We start from the raw sequence: 27,452 nt of genomic DNA, 5'->3' as shown, positions 1-27,452 counted from the left end.
TCACTGGAGGAGTTCAGTGGGAGTCTCGCTGTGTTTTGGGAGTGTTGCAGGATTTATCTCCCTTGGCAAGGTTTTTTTTCTCTAACTAAGCTCTTAATTGACTTTGTGTGAAATGAATTCCCCAGTTCTGATGCCCTTCATAGAGATAACAGTAGAAGACAGTAAGGAGTGGAAGCATGTTTCCTTTTCTTGAGAGAGCTGATAAACATGTCAGTTAATGTTCATGATCAGTGGGCAAACAGGTGTCTTAAAATATGTACTTGCTACAGTGAGTGTCTGTCTTAAACTAGGTTATTGCGCAGTTTCATTTTACACTAACACTTCATTTTTCTCAGTTGTTTTCATACCTGTTACTAGCCAGAATAAGGTCATGTTGCCTTAGTTTAAAATTTACCAGTTGCACAGCTGACACTCAGGAAAGTAACTCTCCTTTTCTCTTCTATTGTTGCAAGAGTGATCTTTATTTCTTATTTTCATTGCATGCAGTAGTGTGTATATATATATTTGGTGTTTATCTGGTGAGCCTTGGGCCGCTGCAGCTGTGTGCAGGGACACTTTCAGCAACACAATCCCTAAAGGGAGCGTTTGTTAAACACATGATCTCTTTCGTCATTTTGCCTGATTACAGCGCTTGCAAAGGGGACACAACTCCTCTCTTCTGCTAATACTGTTTTGAATCTATCTACTGTCATTCTTGCAAATTAACTATTGTCAAATTAGTCTAAATTGTAGTTAACTCAGGCCAATACATAGTCACAAAGAATCTCATCCAGATTTTTAGATGTTTTTTTCTAATTCATTCTTGTTCTGCTTGTATTAATAGCTGTGACCACTGAGAGTCCTAATCTGAATAACCATAGGGAAATGGAATAATCAGTACATCTGTATGGTTTTATTAGCCACATTAAAAAATATATATATATATAAATTGCACAGGCACACTCCCTTAAATCTGAGAATGGTATGCAGCCTATATAAATTGTGTCAGGTTTACAGCAGTGTAATACAGCATGATGGTTTTCCAGTCCTGTCCAGGAACAAGGTTTCAGGCATGATTTGGATGCCATCTTGTCATGCAGCTGATGCTTTAAAAGGTCAGAGGAAAATAATAATTAAAATTGGGAGCTTTTCATGTAATTATTTTAAAAGGTAGTGCTTTTATACTAGTTGGGTTCTCATGCATCTTCAGGAAACCAAGTGGAGGAATGAGAAGCCCAAAATGCCTCTGACTTCAGGCAAGACTGTGCAGGGAGTTTTATTCTTCCTTTCAGGTTTTGTGGGGTTTTTTTCCCCTTTTTCAGTCTTTAAGCCCTTGTGATTTTTCAGTGGCCTTACAGCCGCAGGGTCAGCCCTGCCCGTGCTCGCCAGCCGCGCTCGCTGCTGCTGGAGCCAGCGCCGGGTGTGGGTTACGTGCCCTTGGCCGCTGCTTCCTGCAGTTTGGAGACACCGAGTTCCCTCACATCCTTTCCTTTCCCCTATTCTTTTACACATGTATTGTCTGTCATCTTTTATCTCTGCCTATAGGGAAAAAAAAAAATTACCTTTAAAATTCAAGTAGCTTTTCCTTTGCTTTCTGTCTTTCTTTCCATGACAATGTAAGGGGAGCTCTTGACTGCTTCTAAATTCACATTTATGAGCTTGTGTAGAGAAACATTCCCTCAGCCGCTCTCATTTTACCCAGGCAATGCTTTGCTTACTGCAGATAGGAGAGAGAGAGGCGGAGAAAAGAGGGATGCAGAGAGAGAGAGAGACTCGATTTGCAATATGGGGTTCAAATTTGGGAGCACAAACACTTCTAATTCAAGTGCATTTGGTAAGAGACGTGACAGAACTCTGTTCTAAGTCTGTACACAGAAAAATGCTTATTTTATGAAAGAAGTATGCCACTGTATTGCAGTGTTAGATGCAATAAGTGGATCTTATTAATACTGTTGTATGCAAAATAAGTATTTATAATAAAGGTACAGAAGTTTAACATTGCACAATTAAACATGTACAAATCTGATATGGGGTATTAGTGTCTGTATCTGGAGTTTTTAAAGATAATTTACACATGTGTGCTTTGCGATGCCGTAGCAATGTCATGTTGGTTCTTGTATACGGCTGACTTCCGTGGGAGAAGCTGAAACTCCTGTCCTGGGGGTTGTGCTTCAATCAGACATTCAAAGTAACTGGTAAGGATGTGTTCTGGTGTTTCTGGAGCTCAGGTAGAACGCCTTCATTTTTCTATTGACTGGTCTCGCACTTTGCACAGTTTTATAAGTAGTTCTCGGAAGATGAAATACAGCTAAGGACATAGAGAGCAAATTGAGTACATCCCTAGTACTAGAGAGAGAATAAAAATAAGTGAAAGTGTGTATCAGTCTGTATGTCACACTTCCCATGAAGTGGGATGTGCGGAAAGCATGCCAGAGAAATAACTTCAAAGCCACTTCTGTGTGCCAAACATCAAGAATATGCGCGTGGTTCTGACTCCTCTGCGAGTGTGACAGCTAGGAAGGAGGATGGTTTGCTGACTGATGGAGATGGAATGCATTTGTCATCTTAGACAAAAATTTGAGATGCTCTTGTGAAGACTGTTTTTGTCTCTGGGGGAAACTGAAGGATAGGCTCACTCCTTGCAGTTTGTGTGCTCCTTTGGCCAGAACTGTTGCTTTAATAGACACCTTTATGATCACTAGATGAAACTGAAAGCACTAATTTAGAGAATCAGTTGAATAAAACTGGGTTATGTTTCTGTTACTCTTAGTGATCCATCTATAGTTACTATATTCCTGCTTAAACTCTGGAACAATCACAGCTGAATGTGTCTTTACTACTCAGTGCAACATGCCATGCATGGAGATGAAGTGGGCTTTGGGGGAGAACACAGAGAAGCTGGAAAGCTGCAGGCTGAGCATATAATCAAGGATTCTCTGAGCTGATACTGAACGATACAAATTTCTATGCTCCAGTTCCTTTAATGGTAGTTATGAGTAGACTCATTTCTAAAACTGATATCATTTGTGCATCTGAATTTTGGTGTGGCCTGAGTACACGCATGACATCCGTCTGTTTGGGGACTCAGGCAAAAAATAAGTACTTCGCATATTTGTCTTAAATGAAGAACTAAGATATAAGCTATACCTGGATGTTTGAACTGCCACACTTCTGAAAATGGGCAGGTGTCAGTGCTGAAGATCTGGGGAACAGTTTGCTCCAACCTGAGGGTACAGATGAAGCTCAGACAAGTAGGAGCCTGGGCAGTGGTGTTTTCTGCAGTTCTGGGACAGTTCTCCCCCATTTGAGAAAGGAAGATCATATTATTGAGAGGCTCATAAGATTTTTTATTTATTTATTTTTAATCCTAAAACCACAAGGAATCAGATCTCCTGGCCTGGGTGACATGTGGGATCATGGCAGCCTTGACTGAGAACTCGAGTGGTGCTGGAGAGAAGCTCTGAGATTTGGGCACATGGATTTCACTCAGATCCGAGCTGAAGTGCAAGTCAAATGATCTGAATCTCACCCTTCATTGGTAACAGAAGATAGAAAATTCGCTTCATTATTTGGCTGTAGTAGTATCTAGACTCAGAACAGGTACTAGCCCAGGGGTTTCAGATCACATCTTTGCATCAGGTTGTAACACACAGCTTGTTCATATTCAGGGAGGATGAGATGGAGATTAAGTGACTGTGCATTACGTGGAGTCTGACGCTGTAGGAAGATGTGAAGGGTGGGAGAAGATGAGAAATGAAATCTTCACAAGGACTCATGCTGAATTTTCTCCCTTCTTTTCAGTATTTATTTCAAAGTGTTCTCTGATACACTGTTTCCGTGAGGGTTTTTTTGTGTGTGTATTTTTTTCTTGAATGTTGAAAAGACATTTGAAACCTAATTTAGGTCTGTCCCATTACATTGCATAGGACAAGTTTGCTGAAGGGTGAGATAAGTTTTGGCTTCCTTTCTTGGTTCCTCTTCATTAACAGAAGTTCATGCAACAGAAGCAATCCAGTCCTGGGCAAGCAACTATTTCTGCCACAGGGCAGCCTGATCCATCTGTGTTGCATCTCATCCAGCACTGAATCAATGCAAGTTCAATATGTTGGAATTTTAAAAAGTCTATATGTTAGAATAGGCCACAAATATATTTGTCCATCCATGAAAAGCAGAATTTTCATTATCTTTTTGTTTTCACGGCAAGGAAAGGAAAAAGACTGGGCTTCCTAAATTTCTGTGATCGCTTTGGACAGTGGCCTCTCTTAACAGCAAGTGTAGAACAAGCAAGTGTAGAACAGCAAGTGTAGAACAAGCTCTTTGTAACTGATGGGAAGTGTCATTAAAAAGATACTCTCTATAAAGTACTTCCAAGTTCCAGACATTTTGGATTTCCTCTCTATCAGTAACACTTTTTTTTTTTTATACAGAGGCTGAAGTGCTTTGTTCTTATCTCATAAATATGTGCTAACAATTTAATTTATGTAAAATACTGAGCACTCAGAAGTGGTTTTAAATAGAAAATTGTGTTTGAAATCTGTAAGTTTCATATTCGTAGCTTGCTCACAGTATTCACTTTATACACAGAACGCAATGTGAAAAACAGGGACATTTGCCATGTTTTTTTTCAGGACTAGTACTGCTCCCTGCTAAATGAAATTCCTGCGTAGCCTCCAGGTCTTTCTGTTAGCGCTGAACCCAGAGCACAGCCCTGCTGTCACAGATTGCAGCGGAATAACAGCAGGCTGGATTTTGTAACTGCGAGTGCGCGTCCACCCTCGGGCTTTGGTCTCTGGAAGATGCTCAGCTGCTGGATCCTGACGGCTCTGAGGCCGCTGGCGGGTTCCTGCGCTCGGCCTCTGCACCTCCCCACCCAAAAAAAGTCTGTTTCCAGGGTTTACGCTGCCTCTCTGTTGAGAGGATCAGCTTTCAAGTCCTGTGAAGATAAGGCTGCGACAGCTATCGTGTAGTGGGAACATCAGCGTGAAGTGAAATTATTACAAATGTGCATTAGCATATTAATTGTTCCGCTTGTGAAATGCTGTGACATGAGTCAGCTTCCCCTCTCAATATGGGAAGTGCACATTATGAATCAAACAATAAGGGGCAAATATTATCTTAGACCCAGATTACAGCTTTAACGATTTATTTTGTTTGTTGTTAGCAAATAAGAACATGATGACAAATTAAAGGTGCTTATCATCTGCCAGCTGAAAGACAATGCATTTGAAACACTCGGTCTAGTCTCTTGTCAATATTAATCTATTAAAATCAGCATAACAGCACACAAATCAACTCAGGAAAAGCTGTATTCTCATCACGTTTTATCCGTTTGTTTTTGAGGGAGGTGAGAAATTGTGTGGGCTAAAAGCTTATTTCTTTTTTCTGTGACTGCAATTCAATATTAAGTTATCTACTGCAAATTAAAACTGTAAATGTAGTGCATGATATGACTAGCATCTAATAGTCTGATTTAGCTTGCTCTAAGGTCAGGTGTAGCCTGGCAGCTAAGTCCTAATTGCACTATTCTATGAGTCAAGTGTTCACTGCAAGGGTAGAAATTAATGTGAACCTAAAATTCTCTCTTTGCTGTCTTTGAGAGTATGACCATCACTGGTTATTTGTTGACCTTTTCCTCTTATCCCCACTTCTGAAAAATGATGCTTGACTAAAGAGAGGCTTTTCGGATGCTTAGGCTGTATTAAATCCAGGTTCTTTGCTTGTAACAGCATTAGACTGGAAGAAATGGGTTAATTCGAGCAGAGGACATGTCAGATGTTCACATCCAATATATTAAGACAACAAGGTTATTCCAGAAAATTAAACAAATCATTTTTGAGTAACATTTGGTGGGCCTGAACAGCTGTATGTTTTCTTCACTTTTTGATTCCCCATTTTCTCTTCTTGCATTGTTCATCCTTCCTATTTGAAATGCAAAACAGACAAGGTTAGAGGCTTCCTCGCACAGAGGTGTTTGGAGATCTGTGACTGTTCTGCTTTGTACAGGGGATGAGAGCCAGGTAATAAGTGCTTACAGGAAGAAAAGAAGCAAGAGTTTTCTAAATGGGTTTATGCTGTTAAACAGTCACCTCTGAACAAGCAGGTACCCAAGAGCACTCAGGCTGGTTGTGATCAACTTGATTTCTTTAAGCACTTCTGACACCTGTAAAACCCACCCAAAATGCAGTAAGTAGCTGCAACATTGCCTTTGTAACCTTAGTTTTACAAATATTTTAACTAGGGGTAACCTCACACACGGACTGAAAGAAATTATTCATATATCCCTGTCCTGGATGCTTACTCCTGTCTTTTTGTCCACTGAGGCAGCATGGATAAACATAAATAAATAAACAAAAGGTAACCCAGGTTTGTGCCATGGTTTGTTGTGTGCAGCCTCACATAATGGGTGCTAATGCAACAAGGAGAGAAGTTCCATGGGCCACAAGCAAGAAGAAGGATGAGGGTTGATTGACTGATTGACTGATTGATTGATTGATTGATTGATTGATTTAGTTGTGCTGGCTTAGTATGTTAGTAAAGCTCAAACTTTCCTTTGCTGCCATTGCAGTTGTTCCCACATAGGTGGCTAAAAGCCCTCATCCTCCCTTTACATACCATTCTGCTCTGGTATGTATAGCATGGTGGAAAGGTCCATGAATCAATGTACACTGATATGGAAGTTGCTTTACCAAACCAGACAGGAACTCATTGTGGTGTTGTTTTTTGTGTTCCATAATACAGATTCTTCTGAGCCAGCCTGCACTGGCAGACACATTGAGAACACTTTTGGGAAGCCTTTTATTTTTTCTGCTGTTGATAAGCACAAATAGTTCATCAGCTGAAAATGAGAATGGCAGCTCTAATTCAGTCATAATAACAAGTGGCTTACTGCACATGAAAAAGAACAAGATTTTCTGCCATATTATTAAACAAAAAAGTGAATTATAATTCCTTCTGTGAGAGAACTTACTTTTCCATGACCTGGACTGTGCTAATTTTGTAGCCTCAAATCTGTATTTCTGCAGTACAGAGTATTGTCCAAACACAAATTGGTTACCAAACATAAGTTTCCTTTAGATTTTATTTACCAAACTTTAATAAAAGGAAATAGCAATAGAAACTGCAGACACTACAGTTGAGTTGTCTGCTGGGGGCAAGGGGTGTGATGTTCTGATTTAGCCTTCACCCGTAATGGATAAATCCAATTATTATTATACTGAGCTTTCAGAATTGTAAGAAAGTAGTGAACTACTCTGAACCTACCAGAGAAGCCTGAATCCTTATAAACCTTTGCCAGCCTCAAAATGCAGCCAAATTATAATTCCCGTGCTTTGTTTTTCAGCATTTCAGCACTTCCATGAGTCAGGTATAAAGGCAATACAAGGATTACTTTCTTGTAGTAATCTCTTCTGAAGGATCTTGTGTAAACCTTTGATGGGATAAATAAACAATTAGTCTTCTTTTATCTTCTATGCTCAAACACCTATAATAGATTAATGACACTTTTCTTTTTGGCACCCACATTGATTATTCATATTGTGTTGTAATCTTGGTGTTTTACTCAATTCTTAATTATCATTTTAATCACAGTTTCAGATAAAAGGCTCAGTGAAGTGTAAATCCTTGACCTCTGCTATTAATATATCCTTCTTAAAAAAAAAAAAAAGGAAATATTTCATTCTCCAGTCTCTTGTAATTTTCAAAGATTTACTTATTTTTGTAAAATACTTCAACAATTTGATTCTCGACTTCCTTCTGGATTCCTGGATGTATATGGAGGAACCTTTATTTCCACACATCGTGCTTGCTTTTTTTTTTCCACTCCGGTTTTATTTTCATCTATACATGTGCAAAGCTTCCGTCTCTAAGTGGAAAACAAGAAGTCTGAGAGGGATGTTGTCACTGCAGCCTTGGCGAAGAAGAATCACAAATGTTACCGAGTGCTCTTTTCCTTTACTCCTGTGCTGAATCTTTTTTGAATTCTCAGTGCATCTGCTTTATTTCTTTGATCTTATGATTAATAATCAGCTCTTCCAAGTCCCTCTTCCTCTCCCGCTCCTGGTTTTGTTCTTTGTACTGTGCTGTAACTTATTCCATGGTGGTCTCACTTGGGAGTAGACTGTCAAGTTTTTACAGATATGTCTCAAAGAGGAGAAAATGACCAAGAGGAGATACATAAACTAAGTCACTAGAAGAGCCTAATAAAATGGCAGTTGGGCATCTCACTCCAAGAAGTTCTGGACACCACAAAGACCTTCAACTTCTGTTCTGCTGCATATTCCTTTACTTAACCTGCTTAGGATTTTCGGTTTTCAGAACTAGTGTTTGCCGGTCTTGATTTTTAGGTCTGAATGAATTTTCAAAGTATGTGTTCTAGAGTGGATCCCACAAAAGGCAATTTAGTTATGAGAGGTTTGTGATGTTCATCTCTCCTCTCCTGGATTCCCACCTGAATGCCCTGCCAGGGTGACCTGTTCTCCCATCCCAGTGTGCCGCTGCTGGACCAGGCGCTTGTGCCCTTGACAGTGTCCCCCGTCTGAAGGAGTGCGATCACTATCGCACCTTTGACTATCCCAGCGGCGATTTCCCCTGCTGGAAATGTTCCCCTTGGCATGAATATTCATTGGGCTGGAGAAGGTAAGGTTGTACAGTGCAGCAATTGTATCGCTCTGCTAGAATATGGGACAGTCGCTTTCAAGTCACTCTTCTAATGAATGTTTAATTATTTATATGTGTTGGAGTAGCCTCAGCAGGAAAAGTTAAGAGCTGTTTCCAGAATATTCTGTAACCTGGTGGTTAGATCGCTTACTGACGATGTTGAAATTTTATTTAAAGCTGTCAAATTTCACTTTAAAGCTCCTCAAATGTAAATTCTTGCATTTGGTATTCGTTGTTTCTCAGTCTTCCCACCTGGTTCAGGTATATTTATATTTCCTGAGATTTAAGCATTTTCTGTTGTTTTGAGAAGCATTTGATTTGTTTTCTTTGGTTTACTTGGACTATCAAGAATGGACTGAATATTTTTATGTTGGTTCAGAAAAAGCTGAGAAAGCAAGTAGAGTTGGAAGAGAAGAGGAAGCAAGGAAAGCTCCTCTGACCTTTTGTTGTTGTTAACTGGGAAAAAAAGAGCATGAGATCCACAGATTGTACAGATTTGAAGGACATGAAAGAAGTATTTTAGCCTCTAATGATGAAGACCAGTGCTTAGAGGAATTTTTTAAAAGTACTTGAGCAATTTAGCCATACAATTCCCTTTGGTTATAACCTAATTCCCACCACCTAACCTATTTTGGAGTCCAGTGGGATTTTCAAAAGCTTATTTCTGCTCGTAAGTAGAGCTCACGATCCTTTGAATACTCAGCAAGATCAGAAATAATCAGTTTGCTATCTACAGGTAGCGTTCACTCGCTTTAAATCACTTTGGTTTAAAAATCAGTTTGTTCTGAGCACAAGGTATGATTTCTGGGTCTAGTGTGTTTAAGATTGGATTCTTACATTCATAATTTCAACTTCCAGCCAAATGCAATTTAATTTCTAGAGGAAGAGGATGAAATCTCACAGACTATTTCATCCTTCTCTATTTCTCACACAATAAAATATTTTTAAAGCTACACAGGTTTATATTAAGATGCATAATTTCCCCTCTTCACTTCCAAAAGCATGTAGATGAACAGTTTCTTTCTTGTCAGTGATAATAAAGGTTGTACTGAATTTCATACAAAAACAGTATCTGGAGTAGCCAACCTCCTGATCACTACACCAATCCTACAGTGTCCTCTATCTTTAGCAAAGTAATTAAAGCATTCATGGCTAAGTGTTTTAAATGATTTTGAGAAATCAAGTTCTATCTTCAGGTGTTAAAATCAGTTTGCTGTAGGTATCCATGGCTGAAACATTAGCTACTCTCACTTCGAATTACCACTCTGCTTATTCACTTTAGCGCGTTAAGAGTTATTGTTATTCAACAGCAGAATGTATGTAGTTAGAAGTTTCGTTAGTTTTAATTTGCTAATCTGTTTTGTCTGATTTATGATAAAATTGAAGAAAATTAGCAGATTAATGGAAAATGTTAGGATTTGTCCTTTCTTCTTTCTGAACATTTGAGAAAGGGAGATCATGTCCGTGGCAGGCTCTAAAGATTTTGTTGGGGTAATTGGAACAAAAGAAGAAAAGTACCTTGGCTTTTAGTAGTTAAATGGAGAATTTACAGACCATCTTCGGAATACACATATTTCAATGGCTTATTTTTATTAGTCAGCAGTTACATAGAGAGAAAATCAGTCATACTGGCAGATCTTTGCTTCTGACTCCAGTAGGAAATAACATTATTGCTTCTTGAGGAAAGAAACCCCAAACTGGCAGTTGTGGCCAGAAAAACCTTTGTTTTGGACTGTTTATCAGTCTTCAAAATGTAACATTGTCAAAGGACAGGACTGAAAACACTCATAACTGTTCAGGTTGTACCTTCCCCTAGCTGATCCCTAGGCTGGGAATTGAGTTGGTTTATTTTTGTGTTAGGTTTGGTGCTTTTTTGTTTGGGTTTGGTTTGGTGTGGGTTTTGGTTTGTTTGTTTTTCATATGATTGGTTGGGTTTTTTTTTCGTCTTTTGCTTGTTTGGGTTGTGGTTTTGTTTTGTTGTTTCTTTTTTTCTCTCTGTTTCCTTTGTTTAAGGTTTAGCAACACTTGTTTAGCTCACCAAGTTAATGAACTATTAATGAACTGATCTGAGAAATACCGCTGGTATAATAGAAACCACGCCAGCCCTCGACAGTGCCTCATATTAAATTGTATTTTCCCCTTTGCAGAGATTGTGCCGCTGAGCTCAGGTCTGTTGAACTTCCTAATTACCTCCAAAGTTCCACACGAATGACTTGGGCGCGTCTCCTCGTGGGCGCGAGGAGGGGCAGTAGGGTAACCCTACACCTGTCCCAACACACGCATGTCAACCTGCTCAACCTCCCCAGCCAGCGCTGGGCTGAGCATGAGGAGATCTGAGATTGTTGGGTCTGTGGCCACTAGTCCGGCGCTGCTTGGGCTCGGCTTTGCGCCCGGGCGGCTGTGGCAGGTGGGGCGCTATGATGGCGGTTGATGACAGCAGCTTGTGCTCTAGGACAAGGAGTAAACTGAATTCCTATCAGACTTGCTATAAGTCAACAAGACGGAGAAGCCTGCCACCAGACATCCTGCTAGAAAATGATTTTAAAGGAAAGTTTCAAAGAAATATTAGGAATATAGAGCCTATACATCCAAGGCGCGCTAAGAAAAGACCTTCTATATTTTCAGGTAGGAAATGCTATGCTAACAGTATGTTGATGCAATATCTTTTAAAACTTTTTGGTAATATTTGAAGGATTCCGTAGCTGATCCCAGTCAGAATCTATTCTGTTTTAAAACCTAAGACAGTTTTCACAGATAAATTTAATCAAGTATAATTTATGTTAAATTATGTCAGCCATTAGAGTCAAAGTGATGGAACCAAAAAGAGATACGTTCTTCATATTTTTAATTTCACATTGCTTCTTGTGGGGATTTTTTTAATACTAAGCATTTAAAGAAAACCAATTGTTTCTTTAGAGCTTTGAACTGTGTTTTGCTTAACCCCACTTAAAAGCAATGCAGTCAATAGCTGCATATAAGTATCTCTCTTGCTGCTCTAATACTGTATCTCATTGCTTTTCTGGAGGGGAGTGCTTTGGGAATACACGGACTTCTTCAACATAGGTTTTTTGTGGTTTTGTTGTTTTCTGGTTTTGGGTTTTTTTTTTTGTGTGTGTGTGTAGCCAGAAATTAACATCACTAAATAGTCAAATGCATGCTTCAAATTCCTGGCTTGCACTGGAGCCTGTAATGTCTGTAGTTAATAGTTCAGTTTAAGTCTCTAGTTGTTAAGAAGTAGCCACAAGGTGTAAGAGTGGATTGCAACCAAGCTAATGGCAGGTCTGCATTATTTTGGTGGGGTTTTTTTGCTTTTATATTATTTGAAATATGCCTAAAATAGGCAGCAGATTAGCATGAGGACAACAGATTTGTGTCAAAACAGTCAGATCATCTTTACTAGGAGGACTAAAAGGTTTTAGGGGGGGAAATCAATACCAGCTCATCTCTACTGAAACTGAAGATGTGTTTCTGTGAGGCAATCAGAGGAAATGAAACCCTTTATAGAAACAAAAAATATACTGTTTTTTTAAATTTAGGTATCTCCATTTCCAGATGAAAATGAGAGTTTAAAAATGTCTAGGGGGAAATAGTGAAATCATTCAGATATTTGAAGTATATAAAAAGTGTTACTGATTATTTAAAAATTAATATTATATTCTTTAATGACTGCTAAACTTCTTTCTTATGAGCTGAAACAACGCTGAAGGAATGGGAATACCATGTTAAAAGATGACAGAGGGCAGCACCGTTTGTGTGGGATTGAGGGCCTCCATTGTACCTCTGTTAAAGTATTTGAAATATTTCAATATCTTGGGAAATAAAGCTTTTTTCCTCCTGCCTATTCTAGTTCCCCAGCTTAAAAAAAAATACAAAAAGCCTTATCAGATCTTAAGTTAGGTGACTCAGACGTGCCCAAGTCTCCTGTGCTTCACAGTGCCTGAACAGGCTCTTCCTAAAGTGATGTGATATGTTGGTGACTGTCAAGGCACATTATTTTGGGCAGGGTAGACCATTTGTATCTTACTCTTTCTCAGTTGCTTCTTTTTGTCTTCTAGCTACCTTCTCTGCTCCTGAATTACTTCTGTGTTTGTGGTTTGTTTTTCTTCTGCAACTTTTCACTTTTTTTCTTCCCTGTACATCAACATTTTTATTAGAAAAAAACATATTAAATAGTCTTGTGTTTGGTCTCCAACAGCCATATTCTTTGTGCCCACCCAGATTTCTCCTTTATTCTGTGATCTTTCTTTTTCTTTTCTTTAAACACAGTTCTTCTTTCTCTCTGTTCTCTTTCCACCCTCCCAAGTTACCACACTAGCAGTGATACTCCACGTTTGTGCTGCGTCAGATATAAGCAATTTAATGTAGTTTGTGTGTCTGGAATGCTGCCATAATTCTTATGAAATCCACTGCGGCTGTGTTACTGTACACTCAAGGGCATTTAACTCAAAGGTAATGCAAATTGCTCGCTATAAGGAATTGATGGAGCACATGGAAAGACAGGTGTAGGCTTTCATTTGGCAGGTCAGTGGTATGCATGGGAGAAGCTTTACTTGATTTGCTTTTGAAAACAGGTTAACAAAGTAAGCTTGAAGTCCTCTAGACCACTGTCTTTTATGCTGTAAATGTAGGTTAGAATGGAAACGGAGCTGTATCACAGAACCAGGGAATGATGTGGTCCAGCCTTGCTGCTGTGTGCAGGGACATCTTGCACTAGATTAGATTTCTCAATGCCCTGTCCAACCTGACCTTGAACCCTTGAGATAGAGAGATAGAGAGATAGAGAGATAGAGAGATAGAGAGATAGATATTAAATATATATTTTTAAAAAATATATATTTATATACATTCTCTGCAGTCTTTTGGATCACTGCTGAAACCCTCTGTAGAATGCGGTACTTAATATTTCCTCATTTCAGCCTAATAAAATAAATATTTTAAATCTATACCATTTTGACTCTTCTACCTTCTTCTAATTCTCTTATCTCTGCTTAGTCTTTTATATCACCAAGAACCTGTCTTAGTTTTAGGACATACTTGCAATTTAGTCTGAAGTCATGTACATTTTATTTTCTTTCCTTTTATTCTATCTTAAAGAGCTTATCTAATAAAATAGTGAACAGTGACGCATTGAGGCTGTTAGGATATAGGTTGGTCCCTACATTGGGACTCTTGTTTCAGACTTGGTGCAGACACAGCGCGTCACCTTGCATGCCAGCAGGCTTGTTCTATGATTTCTTCTTAACCGTGATCACTAGAAGCTCACTCTTCAAAAATGGAAGCTGAAACCAGAGCAGAGCGACATGTCTGTCTGTCCTGCCATCATGCAGTTAGTCATGCAGATGTGCCTAGACAGAACTATCCAAACATTGGTGTCACTGGGAGATTGTGTTCATTCCCACATGGAAAGAGGAGGACAGAAACTACAACTGTGAGGAGAAATGGTGACGTAAGGTTTAGCACCTTCATCAGTTGAGTTTTTACAGACTGCTGACGTGCCCTCAGCTCAGCGTGCTATCATAGCTGTGACTGACCCTTTCCCTGGCAGGACCACACAGAAATGAATGGTGTCATGTCTTAACCTGAAGATAAACCCGTGACTTGTTAATGAGAAAAGAAAGAATTATGAAAAGACAGAGTGGGCAACAAAGGGGCCTTAGGACGCCATGTCATTTCAGAGGTAAATAGGAAAGGTACTGAACTAACTGAGGGGGCATAAAATTAAAATCAATTAGCTAAACATCATTAAACATCTATGCAGACTCATGTTCAAAAACACAACAGCCTGAGGGAAATAAGTCTATATTTATTAAATTTAATCTAGGGAAGTTCCAGGTGAGTTTTTACTCTTATTTCTTTTTGGAAGAAGTCTGCTGATGTTGTTGTTTGTGTTTCCTCTTTATACATGGCAAAGATGTGAAATTTTGGCTGGGATTACTAATTTTCTAAAGAAAGGAAAATAAACAATACAGACATTACAAAGGTTGAAATACTAAAAAAAATATTAATAGTTAAGTTCTGCTTGGAAGCCATTCATATTATGAGCTGGGGATGTTTAAGTAAGTACCATTGGAAATCCATTTCTAGGACTCTTATTAGTATCTTGTGGGCTTTTTTCTTATCCTGCTTCATTTTCATATGCAGGTAGCCTGTATTGTTGTTGAATAATGCTTGTTGTGTCAGTTTTGAAGGACAGAAGGTGAGAAAAATACTTTGGATTTTCTGCCTCTCCCAGGCCCAGGCTCCCCTCCAGTTCATGGCCTGTGATTCAGGCCTTGTCTTCACAGCCAAAATAAGCTCTTGTCTCCACTTTTGTAAAAACATTGTAGTGTTAATGTGAGTTCATGTAAGGAAGGTCAGTGGTTAATGGTACTTGATATAGCTACTCAAAGTAAGAATGTGGATTGCTGGTCTGTGATTTTACAACAGAATAGCTCGTAGCCTGTAACAAATTCACTGCTTTTTCTTTCAGTGAAAATATTGTCGCAGTTAGAAGTCTTGAGGCACTCTCTCAAAGCATTTCTGGAGTTCAGACCAGCATACAGTCTAGCAAAGTCACTTTCTAAAATAAGTAAGTTTATTTGACACCTTATTTGTATGTAAATTAAAATACTGAAAATAATAAAAGAGAGAAGGGTTTTATATATAAGAAAAATATTTAAAGGTTATTCAACAGTGGTATTAATAAAGTACTTAATTTTTCATGAGATATGGGGATAAAACAGTCAGTATGTATGATATTTTTTTTATTTTGACTGGCTGCGTTAATGGGGAAAGACTTGCCAAAATATAATTACTTTCAATAAGGATGCTCCAAATCATGGGTACAGTATGTGTCTTGATTCAAATGAGTTAGAATGATCTGTGTTCAGTATTTTAATTTAGTCAAGATTTGAATATCCTCTCTTCTCTCTGAATAAATTGTGCTGCATGATAATAATATATGCTTGTAATCTGCATAGGATAATTGCTGTTCTCTTCTGGTGCCCCTGGTGCCACCCTGCACCTTGGAGCTTGGTAGAACGGTTTGTGTTGATGCTGCATTGTACGAGTATCGTCCACTGGCAGCAGAAGGGAAGGCAAGACTGGCTTGTCCCAAAGTTCTCTTCCTTTCCTGGCTTGAAATAATTGCTTTGGTTTAGCAAGACCTTCGGATGATGCAGGGGGAGGGGAGTGTTGTGTTTTTTAATTTGGTGTTCATATTGTAAACTAGCACTTGTTCTGTAAGTTACTGTGTTTTATTGACCCTTATATTAAGATATGCCACCATGCTATAAAATTAGTGTATTGCTGATTGATTGTGTGCCCATCCACTGATCTGGGTGAGTGACCATTACTTTATTAATAGAAAAGGTCAAATTAATGATAATGTCTTGATTTCCTCTTGGCCTTCCATATTTTTGTGTTCACTTACATATTTCTACATATATTACTTCATATACTCTTCAGCATTTTAGTTCCTGAATGTTTTTTTAAAGTGTCATTTTCTTCAGAAAAGATAGGTCGATGATTTGGAGGAAGGCTGTGGATTCTGCATTTTGAAGCGTGATGTAATATAAGTATCTTGTCAAACTTGTTTTCTTCTTAGGTTCACTGGTATTTTATGGACTGTGGAAATTGGTTTCCTAATGTTCCTGTAGGCAGGTGATGAAGGTGCTGCCTCACCTTTAAGTTGTATTTGGGACATAAAGGAAGCTCTCTGTGTTCATGGGAGAGTGACTTGAATGTGAAGATGAGGAGGAAGATAGGGAGGAAGGTCAGTGTAAGACAGGGAAGGTTCTTTCTGCTATTGTGGCTTGGATTTTTGTTTTCTGATTTTTTGTTTCTTTGTTTTAAAAAATGTTTAGTTATCTCCTAGATTTAGATTGCCATCATCAGTTGTTATAGATGTTAAGACTCCACTTTAAAGCAAAGACTCCAGTATTGAAGTGAACAAAACCCATTGTACATATAGTAATATACCTCGAACCTTATGATGTCTAAGAGTTTAGAGATTTCACTGTGATGAAAGACCTTGCGAAGCAATTACAGCACTTGCTCCCTGATTTCTGTGTGTGCTGACGTAGAAAGAGATGTGAAAAAGAATACTGTTTAGTAACACGGTTTGCTGGTTTGACCCTTTAGCTCCCTAGTATGTCTTATCTAGAGGATAATTATTAAAGTGTAGGGTGAAATCTTAAAACTTGTGCTGAATGCTCACCTTCTGGGAAACACCACAGGTCCTTTCGTTTGTCTATTTATATAATTTTCAAGGAGCATTGAATTAATAGTCAATACTGGTTGTATCTCCAACAAAATATGTTAATACAAAATGTATTTAATTTTAAAATAGAAAATCAGAGTGCTAAAAAAAGTTAGCAAAATAGGAAACATACAACAATGTTCTAAAAGATGTAAGAGCAAGCCAGTCACTCTTTACATCAAATGGCAGGAGCCTTAACTATATTCCATGTGCAGTAAATCCATGAGGGTTTGTTGACTTCGTTTTTAAGTAAATCTTTCTTTGGCCATCATGAGGCATAGCATATTTTATTATTTTCTTCTGATTTAAGATGCACCTTAAAGGGCAGACTTACCATAAAAGCATGCCCATCTTTGACCCACAAAGATTTATTTTTGTGCTAATGTATTGGAAAGATTGTCAATTACAATCTTTTTTGTAGAGTCGAGAAATACATACAATTTCATTACATGAAAGGCAGATATGACTTTTAAAGTCTTACAGTAGCGATCTGCTGTAATCAAAAGCTTATCAGCCAAGTAAAATTATTTAAAAGAATCAGACTTAAAGGTTATCATAATGGCTTTCATTTAACCTTCTTCTTGATGTCTATTTTGTTCCTCTTCTGAAGTGCAATCTTCACATAAGCTGATGTAGTTTATGACATTGAAGTATCTTCTCCTGACAGTCAGATGGGTCTATGAACTGCATATAAATCACTCAAAATACAGTTCCTCTATAGTGCTTGTTTACTTGTAGATACTTTTGTAGACTAGTTGGGTGCATTTGGTAGGTAACTATTTTCCTTTCAGCCTTACACATTTAATAGGAGCATTTGGTATCCAAGTTAAATCACCTGGTAATCTTGGAATCTCTGAAATAAACATTCTCAATATTTTTTTCATTTTCACTGCTTTACTATCTCACAGTACCTGAATTTAAACAACAACAACAACAAATTTAGGAGTTTCTGAAAATATTTAGTTTTAATAACAATTTTTTTTAAACCTGTATTTTTAAAATCTGTTTAGGTTCAGAGACAGTTTTGCCTGAAGATGGGTGTAGATAATAAAATTTGTCTTAATTACAAAAGACTACCTCATGAAAACTCTTTGAACAGAACTAGTGTTAGCTGGAAGATGGTTTTGTGCCCCTTCTCATGATGAAAGATGCCCTGATATTGAAATAAAATCCTTATGGCGCTTCTGGTAAGCCAGCTATAAAGAGACAGATACTGAATTCATACATCTAGGTTTTCATAAAGAACTAATTTCACCAACTATGTAGAATCATATTAATTTCCTTTAGTGCGACTAGTTAAGATTGTTTGATTTGGAATGTGATTTTTATTAATTTTGGGGACTGGATCTTAAATTAGGAACTTGAGGAGTTCAGGACATTCTTTTTATATTTGGGTTTTCTGGGAAGCTGAAATTGCACAGTGCTCCCCAAGATGAGATCAATTTTAATTCTTCTTGCACAGCATATACTTACGTCTAGCTGCTACACAACATTGGAATGCAGTTTTGTAATCAGATATGATTTTGAAGACTCAACAAATTTCTGTTCATGCTTTTTAATAATATACTTAAGTTGCACTTACATTTACAATTTCTTAAAATAAGAAATATTTAGCATTTGTTACTAGAAGACATTACTGTTGCCAGGAATTTTTTTCTGTAGATAAGCAATGTGTACTGTGCATGATACAATCTAGTGGCTCCTCTTCCAAAGGGCTGGCTATGTAGTGGGGTTTTTGTGTGTTTGGTTTAGAGCTGCCTGAGGGCATTGCTGTGACTTTCTGTGGGGTTTTGCTCCGTGTGTTTGGAGTTACTGTTTCTGCAGTTTCAGGGTGGAAATGTGCTTTAGTTGCAGAGCACGTTACTGTGCATCCCTGTGCTCACTTTGTGGTGAATTATCTGCTTGTCCTAATAAAGCTTTTCTGGGGTAATTTGTGATGCAAGCTATAAACGGTTGGCAAAATCCTTTAGGATCCTGTTTAGGATCTTGTCAGTCTCTGGCCAGCCTGGCTGTTCCCTCCTGTTCCTCTCTAGCAAAGCTGCTCCACTTCCCAACCTGGAGCTCCCCTGACAATTCTTAGACACACTTCAGGAGTTGGCAAGAGCTGAGGAATTGAGAGACAGCTGGATGTTGCCACCAGCATTTAGATAATGTTTTATCGTATGTGTGTAGGCTGGTTTGTGCCATCTGGCCTTGTGGCCAGAGAACAGCCCGAGGTATCAGTGCAGGGTAACATAGCTGAATCGCTAGTCCATCCAGCAAGACATGAATTTAATTACTGTAAAGGTCATTAAAACTCAGTACCAGTTCGTTCAGTGAGTCGCCTTAAAGTACTTCTTGTTGAGATTTATCGTGGACAGTTATCGACTCCAGTATGGAGAATCATTCAAGCATTAGATTTCCACTAGATGCTGTGGCTCTGCTCTGAAGTAAAAAGTCTAACCTGCAGCAGAGGGTTTACTGTCACACAAAGATGCCAGGGCAGAAGAAGGATGACAAGAAAAGCAGAATATCAGAAACTAAATTAAGCTCGCAACATGGAATTTCAGGGTCTGAAATGTATTTCATTTTCTGCCAAGTAGATTGAGGATAAACAAAGATATGTGTACCAAGTCCAATGCTAAATCCATTCTGGAACTAGGAAATTGTCAGTTCTCTCTTTAGAAGCTAGTCATAATGTAATTCAAGTTCAGATTTTTCATACTGAATGTTATAGGACTCATTGGCAACTGGGAGGGGTTCCTGATGACTGGAAGAGAGCAAATGTGACTCATTTATTCAGGAAAGGCAAGAAAGAGGACCCAGGGAACTTCTGGCTGGTCAGCCTCACCATAATCCCTGGGACAGTGATGGAGCAAATAATCCTATAGCCCATTTCCAAACATAACTGGGGGCAATCAGCATGTTTGTGTGAAGGGAAGATCATGTATTACCACCTCGATAGCCTTCTAAAACAAGATGGTGGATGATGGGAGAACAAAGGATGCCATTTAATCTCAACTTTAGAAAGGCTTTTGACAGTATCTCCTGCATCATCCTCATAGACAAAATGATGAAATACAACCTTGATGAATGGACAGTGAGGTGGGTTGAAAACTGAGCTGCTGGGCTGACTGGGTTGTGATACGCATCACAAAGCCTAGCTGGAGGTCAGTCACTAACAGTGTAGCCAGGCATCAATACTGGGGCCAGTACTGCTTAACAAGAGTCTCATGAAGCTCAAGAAAAGGAAAAGCCAAGTTAATACAATAAGTTTGTATTACCTTGGCACACTTTTGTTCAGTATTTCCCCTACTACTTATACTTTGACTTCATAGTGTTTTCATAGGACTTCATAGTCCACTCTATATTACTGAAGATCATACCAGTTCTCTTTCGCCATTTTCACAGATCATTGTCATTGTTTAGTCATTTTCTGATTATTCTTTTTGTTGATGTTAGGAAATAGACTGCCTTACCTTATTGAATTATTTGGTATCCTGATTTTTATCTTTAGAAACTGCTTATACGGAACTTGTTTAGCATAACTCACTTAGCATGAGTGACTAAGTTTGCTTAGGCCACAAACTGTGAAGTTTTGAACTTTCTGCCTTGGTAAGCGAAGGAGAGCCCCAGAATCTGTTCAGGCAAGAAGATAAGGGAGTTTTCGATTGTCAGCAAGAGCAGCATCCCTAGAGATAAGTAAAGGAATGGAACGGCGCTTTTAAGAGAAGACAAGGAACAGAAGAATGTTTTGATTATTGCCAAGGACTTATTTTTCTCCCCAGCTGCAGATGCAAAATAGCAACCTAAAACTGATGTCCAGTCTGGTCAGTAAAAGACAAACCTACCTACAGAGAAAATAAACATCCCACCTGACCAAAATGAAGAGATCCAATGAAGAACGGGAAGACCCAAGGCTCTAATTTTAAAATTGGCCTGAATTTATGTGCAAGGGGTGGGAAGCTTAGATTGTAAGGTTATAACTGCCCAGGGTTTTCTTTGCTTGGGGTCCTTTTTCCAGAGACACCCAATGAAGCTACTCTCTTTAATTTACAAGTAAGTTATTTATTTAAGAAGAATTTATGGAATCCATACCCAAGTCTCTGCTTCAGGAAACCAATGGAAAAGAAACTTCCGTAACGTTTAGTAATCTTCCCCACTAAATATTACCAGAAAACATTTTCTTTTTGTGACAGAGAAATGATAAAACCATCAAGCAATCCTATGGAGTTGCAGACACCTTTTTTTTCTCTTCCCTTTCCCTTTTCTCCTTGTCTGATACTCGCAGGAGGAATAGCAGAAGGAAATTCCATGTGCAGTAGCATTGCTCCATTCTCACAGGAGAGGTCTAGAAGGAACAGGTGCAGTTCCTTCAACAGATTTATGATCCTTTTTATTAGGTGGTTTCAGATTTTCATTTTGATCCTGATTTTAATGTTTTCTGATCTGGACAACTGGGACATCATTTTTCGAAACTCAGGCATTTGCTGTCCATACCTAAGGTAGTCACTTCAAGTTCCCTTTACAGTCATTAGAGAGATACAGGTATTATTAGAGTTTAATCCATGTGATCTGTTGTAGATGTCAGTATTAAAATGGTGTGAATCAGCTCTTATTTCTTTGTGTTGATTAGAAAACATCTAAGCCCCAACAAATCCCATATCTTACAGCCCCAACTATTCATGGCTAGCAGAATGATGGAAAACATTAAAATACAAAATATTACATGCATAGTATTTATTCAAGGGCTTAAATGACAGACAGTAAAGAGTTAATGACAAATTGAACATCTAAGATCCTGGTGCGATGTTCTACCATCACTTGGCTTCTAGTGAAGTTTGCTCCAGGACTGGAGGGATGATGCTGTCTTCTTTTGTTTCTGTCTCCTCTTTAGAGCAACTCTAGAAGAAATGACTGTCACAGATGGTGTTCTGTGTTTGACTATAGTGTACCTGCATAACACATGCACAATATGTATTATACAACAGCACAATATGTCCCTGTTGTGAAGATAACCTCTCAGTTTCAGAAGACACCAAGACAAGACATCACAGTCTAGAATGACCTTTCAAAGAGTTGGGGATTTTGTCTGTTTGAAGCCTTCGTTGTTTGGGAAGGACAAAACAAGACTTCTTTCAGAATTTTTGTGGATGATCTTGATGCAAATAAATGACTGTGAAAAGGGAATAAAATTAGATATGTATATTGTCAATATAAATGACACACGTCATTTCACTATCTTCAGTTCGAATTAATATTCTTTAGCATGCTCAGTGCTATTTTTTTGCATCAATCAGGTGCTGAATGCACGTTCTTTTCGTTTCATGTGTAAGTATGCTTCTTTGTAAAGACCTCTTCAGTATTCAAGATGAATTTGAAAAGAGAAGGTTTCTGCATGGAATCTCCTTTCCACATCCCCAGAGAAACACATTAAAAGGGAATAATATGTATGTGCATATATCCTGATAAGTAAAACATATCTGAGATATTTAATTCATGGTTCCATTTATTTTTGAACTTTTTTTTTTTTAAGATTGCCGTACCTTCTATTCAGCAGTCCAAATTCCCTTTAGGTACAGATTGCCAGCTGTTTCCTCTGGCTACTCTGAATTACTGTATGTGGACCAGAAGTAAAGACATTCTCTGGCTTCACTGATTATCACTGTCCATTCTGGCTTTTAAAATCTTCAAGCTCCTTGTCTGGCTGTGCTTCTTGCAATCAGACCTAGAAAGGATCTGTTCCTGCAACAGCCAAGGTTTACTAAGGGCTCAGTCAGAAAAGTGGCTTGGAAGAACGTTCTGTCTATAAAATGCAGTGCCTGTTATAGGTGTTTATAAATGCATATGAGCAGCTGGGATAGCTGTTTAAACACATAATACCTATGAAAAGTACATATTTGATTTTAAAAATTTTTTCTTCAGTTTAGAAGCATCATTTTCCTTTGCTTTTCCCCACCTAAACACTCATGCAGCCTCCCTTGTACTGACCATAGTGATCATACATGTCTGTGGGGTGATTCATAACCTCATTCATCAACTGAAGGTGACACTGTAGCCCCAACCATATTTCCAAAAAGACACCCCACCCCCCCTGCTCAAATCAAATTTCTGCGACCATAAGGAGACCTGTTTGAAATTATTGGGAAAAGAACTTCACGGCTTTCCCATCAGTAGCACAATCTTGGATTAGCTTAAGTCAAACCTGAACACACCCTGGGTCAAATCTTTTGTATTATCAGAAGAGGAAGATGTATCCTTGTATTCTTAAAGAAGTTTCCATTTTATAAAGGATTCTATCTGTGCTGATGCTGTGTTTTCAGTTCACTGAATTAGTCAGTAGGTAGCGATGACCTCCCTTGATCTGTGGAAGAGGTCAGGCCAGGTTCATGCATTAGTGCCCCATGTGAGTCAGGAGGATACGGTGTCACTGAGCTCCGGTACCTGACCAAGCAGAAGCTCAAGTTCCGCATCCAGAACCGCAGCCCATTGCTGGTTCCAGCTCCACTGCAAGATTTCAAAGCAGGTGAATCCCACTTGTTACTTTTTAGGATTGCCATTCTCTTTTGAATTAGGTTGTTATAAAAGTTAACTGTGTTTTCGCCAGACTTAAGCATCATATATAAATACTTGAATGAAAGTATTCTATGTCAGTGGATTGTTCTCAGTTATATGTCCTTTAGTTTTGATTTAATTTCCTGGCTGAGAAGCCAATCCAGAGATGAAGAAGAAATAACCTATTTTCCTTTTCTGATCTGGTGAAAGAAAAAACATGGGAGAAGATGACATCTATTCTTTTTAATAACTTAAAAAAACCCTGAGTTGAGGTTTTCAAAGCCTTTAATGATTCAGTGGACAAACAAGTACTAGGAGTTTGATAATTAATCAGTTTAGGCTCTTAATAATCTACAAAGCAACTGTTACATCTTTCAGGAGCCAAACACCTTTGAAAATCTAACTTGTGGTGACTCAAAAATTATTACTCATTTTACATGTAGTTAAAGTGACTATAATTACTACTGTCTTTACTAGGAAATAATTTGATTTTAAATGTGGCATCTCTTTGTGCTTTCTTCCTTGGGTACTAAGCCCAAATTAGTGTTTTTTCTTTTAGTTAATAAAAAGCAGGTGGTAAGTTTTGTTTTGCAATTTCCATTCCAATGTAGCATGAAAGAAACCCTGAGTAACGTTACCCTCTGAAGGGGAAGAAGGTCATTTGCCTTTCTCCAACATAGCCAGGGAGCTGTGCTAGACCTCATAGCTCTCAGAAAACCAAAGTTTTTTTTAGGTTAGCAGGAAGGGCTGGATTCTGAGGGGTATAAAAGACCCAGTTAAAAAGACTGCACAGATATTTAACTTGGTCTTTGTGAGGACACTGGTGCTTCTATAGAGAAGCCACGAGTCAGGGATGCTGGAGCTATATTATCTCTTGCCTGTGTCTGGTTGGAAGAGTTGCTGTTGCAAAACCTTTACCCCAGCAAGGGAGCGCCCCTTGCACAAGTGCTCTTCAGTTAAAAAGTGCTATGGTGGGGGGGCGGGGGGGGAGGAAACAGCAAAAAACCCTCTCTCTCTGAAATTGTGATCTCTCCTGCCACAGGTTACTTCAAAAGCTGAAACAGGACATCCTTATAGATAATGTTTTAATTTAAAAAAAAGAAGTTTTGCTTCCCTATAATTAAAAAAAAAAAAATAAAAAGATTTTGCAAGTGTGAACAAGTGCTCTTATGTAAGACCAGTGAGTTTTTTTGTTTTTTTAACCGAAGTGTTATGTCCTATCTAGTGGCATCTGAGTACATCGTTGTGCAAGTAAGGGTATTACACAGTAAACCCCATATGCTGTGTGTCACCAGCGCTTGCCCAGGAGGGTTATATGGAAGGGGATTTCCAAACTGCATAAAACAAGACACTTTCACTTGAACAACTGGTTGGAATTGAGATGGTTTACTGGCACCAGTTCTTTGAAGAATGAAGAAAATAGTTTTGAGTAATAACAGGAGAGAGCTAAGGCAGACTCTGTAACTGAAGGGTCGTCTGCACATACAAGGAGAAACATGAGGGAAAAACAACCATGAAAAACACAAATTTCACTGTAAACTCATATGGCCTGCTTTTTTCTGACACTACCTCACTGCAGTCATTTATATAAAGTTGCTGTAAAACAGCCAGTGGTTTGAGTCGTGAAGATTTTTGCCGGTAGCTATTTATGTTTACTTTGGGTATACAGAAATCTTTTCAAAAGGATGAAGGGCGTGGTGATTGACAGCCTAGCTATAAAAGGTATCAAGTGAGCTAAGAAATGTATATTCATGGGCATGTCCTGTTTATAAACTGCAGTCAGGGAAAGAAAAACATTTTTTTTGGTCTACCACTTGACATGACTTCTTAGGTGATCCTGATTTTTCAAGCATGATTTCTTCCCACCTTGAAACAAAAAAGAAGCTTTAGAAGTTGTTATCCAACTAAGTCATTAGGTCCCTGGTCAAAGTGGAGGTAGTGATAGTCTGTGCCACCTGAACCTGAACTTTGGATCTTTCCGTTAGCACTTCTGAGTACAATGAGAAAAAACTCCTTATCCCATAATAAGCCGGGACTCCAGCTATGCCAAGTGCTTTGCTCACAGTGAGGGCCCGAGTATTCTTGTGAAGGATGTACAGGCTTGTTTCAGATGGTGTGTGGCCCTACATGCCAGGGAAGCGGGGAAAATCAATGCAGTGACAGATGCAATTTGATACTTCTTCATCATTTGAAAGAGTAGTAAAAACCATTGTTAGTTATCTAAGGTCACCTAATCCTCACAGTGCACATTTTCCCTGTTTCAGCCGGGTGATTCTTACGTGGGTGTTGCAAGAGGTAGCATTTTTTGGAATAATTCAGAGTGAACACTGTACACACAAGACCCACCTGAGGGAACTGTGGAGGTATTTACATTACATGGGGATGTGTGTGCCAGCTTGAACCCGGTGCTGGCTGGTCTGAAGGCGATACCTGATAGGAAGGTGTAAGAGGCAGCAAATGTAGTACAGTCTGATCCCATGTCTATTTCATCTTGATCTGTAGTAGATGGAGGTTGGTTGAAATGCTTCCAATGTGTTTATTCTCATATTATAAGTGAAAAATCAACTTGTAAGGTTGTTTATAGTGGAGCAAAGGGGCATAAGCTGAAAGATACCTTTTGACAGGGTAATGAAAACATTGAGGTGTGAGTATCCAAATAGGTCAGCCAGAAAGGAAGAAGTGTTAATAATTAAAGACAAGACTAGAGAATGGAAAGGAAAGTTTAAAAAAATAACAAGTCAGCAAGTACCTTATCACAAGAGCATCTTATTTAAAGTCAGGGAAAACAGTCAGAACTGCTGTGGCAGAATTAAGGGAAAGAAAATATATCTGTCAATATATTTGAGATTTAGGAAAACATTTGCGTTAAAAATCACACGGCAAGAAGTGCATGTGTTGAGATAAGAATTGTCTGTATTTGAGAGCAAATTTGGGCTACTGCACTGAAAATTCCTCCTTTTAATTAGATAATCAATGAAAACATCATACCCGTTCAGCATGTTGCAGGGAGGTATCTTGTGGAAAATGAGTCGTTTGAACGTCATTCTACAAGGGAGACAAACCCAGGAAAACTAAAGCGTGTGATGTGGTTTGTGTTTGGGTCAGGGATGACTTGGTTTTGGCGTGAGCTCACCGCTCTGCGTGGGTACAACCTTGTCTGCCTCCCTCTGCTTCCCATCACACCTTGGGCACCTCTCTGCAGTCGGAAGCTTTTCCATTAGCAGGGCAGGTTCCCAGTGGCTGGTTCCTGCACGCTGGGGAGGGAGGGGAGTGGGGGTTTGCCCAGGCTCCATGGCCCCGGGAGGAGAGGGGGAGATCTGTCCCTGAACCTCCAGGCGTGCCTGTGAATGGCAAGCATGAGAATGAGGAGAAGAACGGCTGAGAAGTCTTGTGATCTCAGCTACAGTGACACGCAGTAATTGTTAGCCATCCTTAGAATCCCTGTAGAAACAAGCAGGTTGCTTTGAGCAACCTGATCTAGTGGAAGACGTCCCTGCCCATGGCAGCGGTGTGGACTAGATGATCTTCAAAGGTCCCTTCCAACCCAAAACATCCTATGATTCTATGAATATCTAGTGATGGGCACGCTGCAACCCTTCACCTTCCTGGCTTCCACTTCATACAATCATAGAATGAATATTTGGGGTTGGAAGGGACCTTCAAAGCTCATCTAGTCCAACCCCCCCTGCAATGAGCAGGGACATCTTCAACTAGATCAGGTTGCTCAGAGCCACTTCTCTGCCCTCCTGCAGAGTTTGCTGTGAGGAGGGTAGAAGACATACAACTATGTCGCAGAAGGCAAGTAGAGCAGCCCTGATTACGACCTAATTATGGCTCTGAATTTTTGAGTATTTGGGGGTTCAGTGTGTACATTTCGTAATGTAATTTCATAACCTGAGGGAAAGAGGGACAGCCACAACCCCTGCTTTCCCTCTGTCCTGGGCTTTCTGTTACCTGCTGCCAATCTCTTTGGCATAATTTCCCTCATGCAAGTTATACTTTGAGTGGGTGGGGTTCACTTGCTAAATCTTGTCTCTGAAACCAG

The 27,452-nt window shown here is 39.0% G+C and overlaps 1 protein-coding gene across 4 annotated transcripts in view; it reads left to right on the top strand.

The window, feature by feature from the left end:
- The window catches only part of FRY (FRY microtubule binding protein), a 233,346-nt gene that overhangs the window by 36,087 nt on the left and 169,807 nt on the right, over positions 1–27,452 (top strand). The window contains exon 3 of one of the 4 annotated variants that reach the window (XM_082054463.1): positions 15,104–15,202. The exons of the other annotated variants lie outside the window; for them this stretch is intronic. The gene's annotated coding sequence lies outside the window, so the exon portion shown is untranslated. The remainder of the gene's footprint in view (positions 1–15,103; positions 15,203–27,452) is intronic. 4 annotated transcript variants of the gene reach the window in all.

The sequence above is a fragment of the Streptopelia decaocto genome, assembly GCF_964273445.1.
Source record: "Streptopelia decaocto genome assembly, chromosome: 1".
NCBI classification, from domain to species: domain Eukaryota; kingdom Metazoa; phylum Chordata; class Aves; order Columbiformes; family Columbidae; genus Streptopelia; species Streptopelia decaocto.
This window is presented reverse-complemented; position numbering and strand designations above follow the sequence as displayed.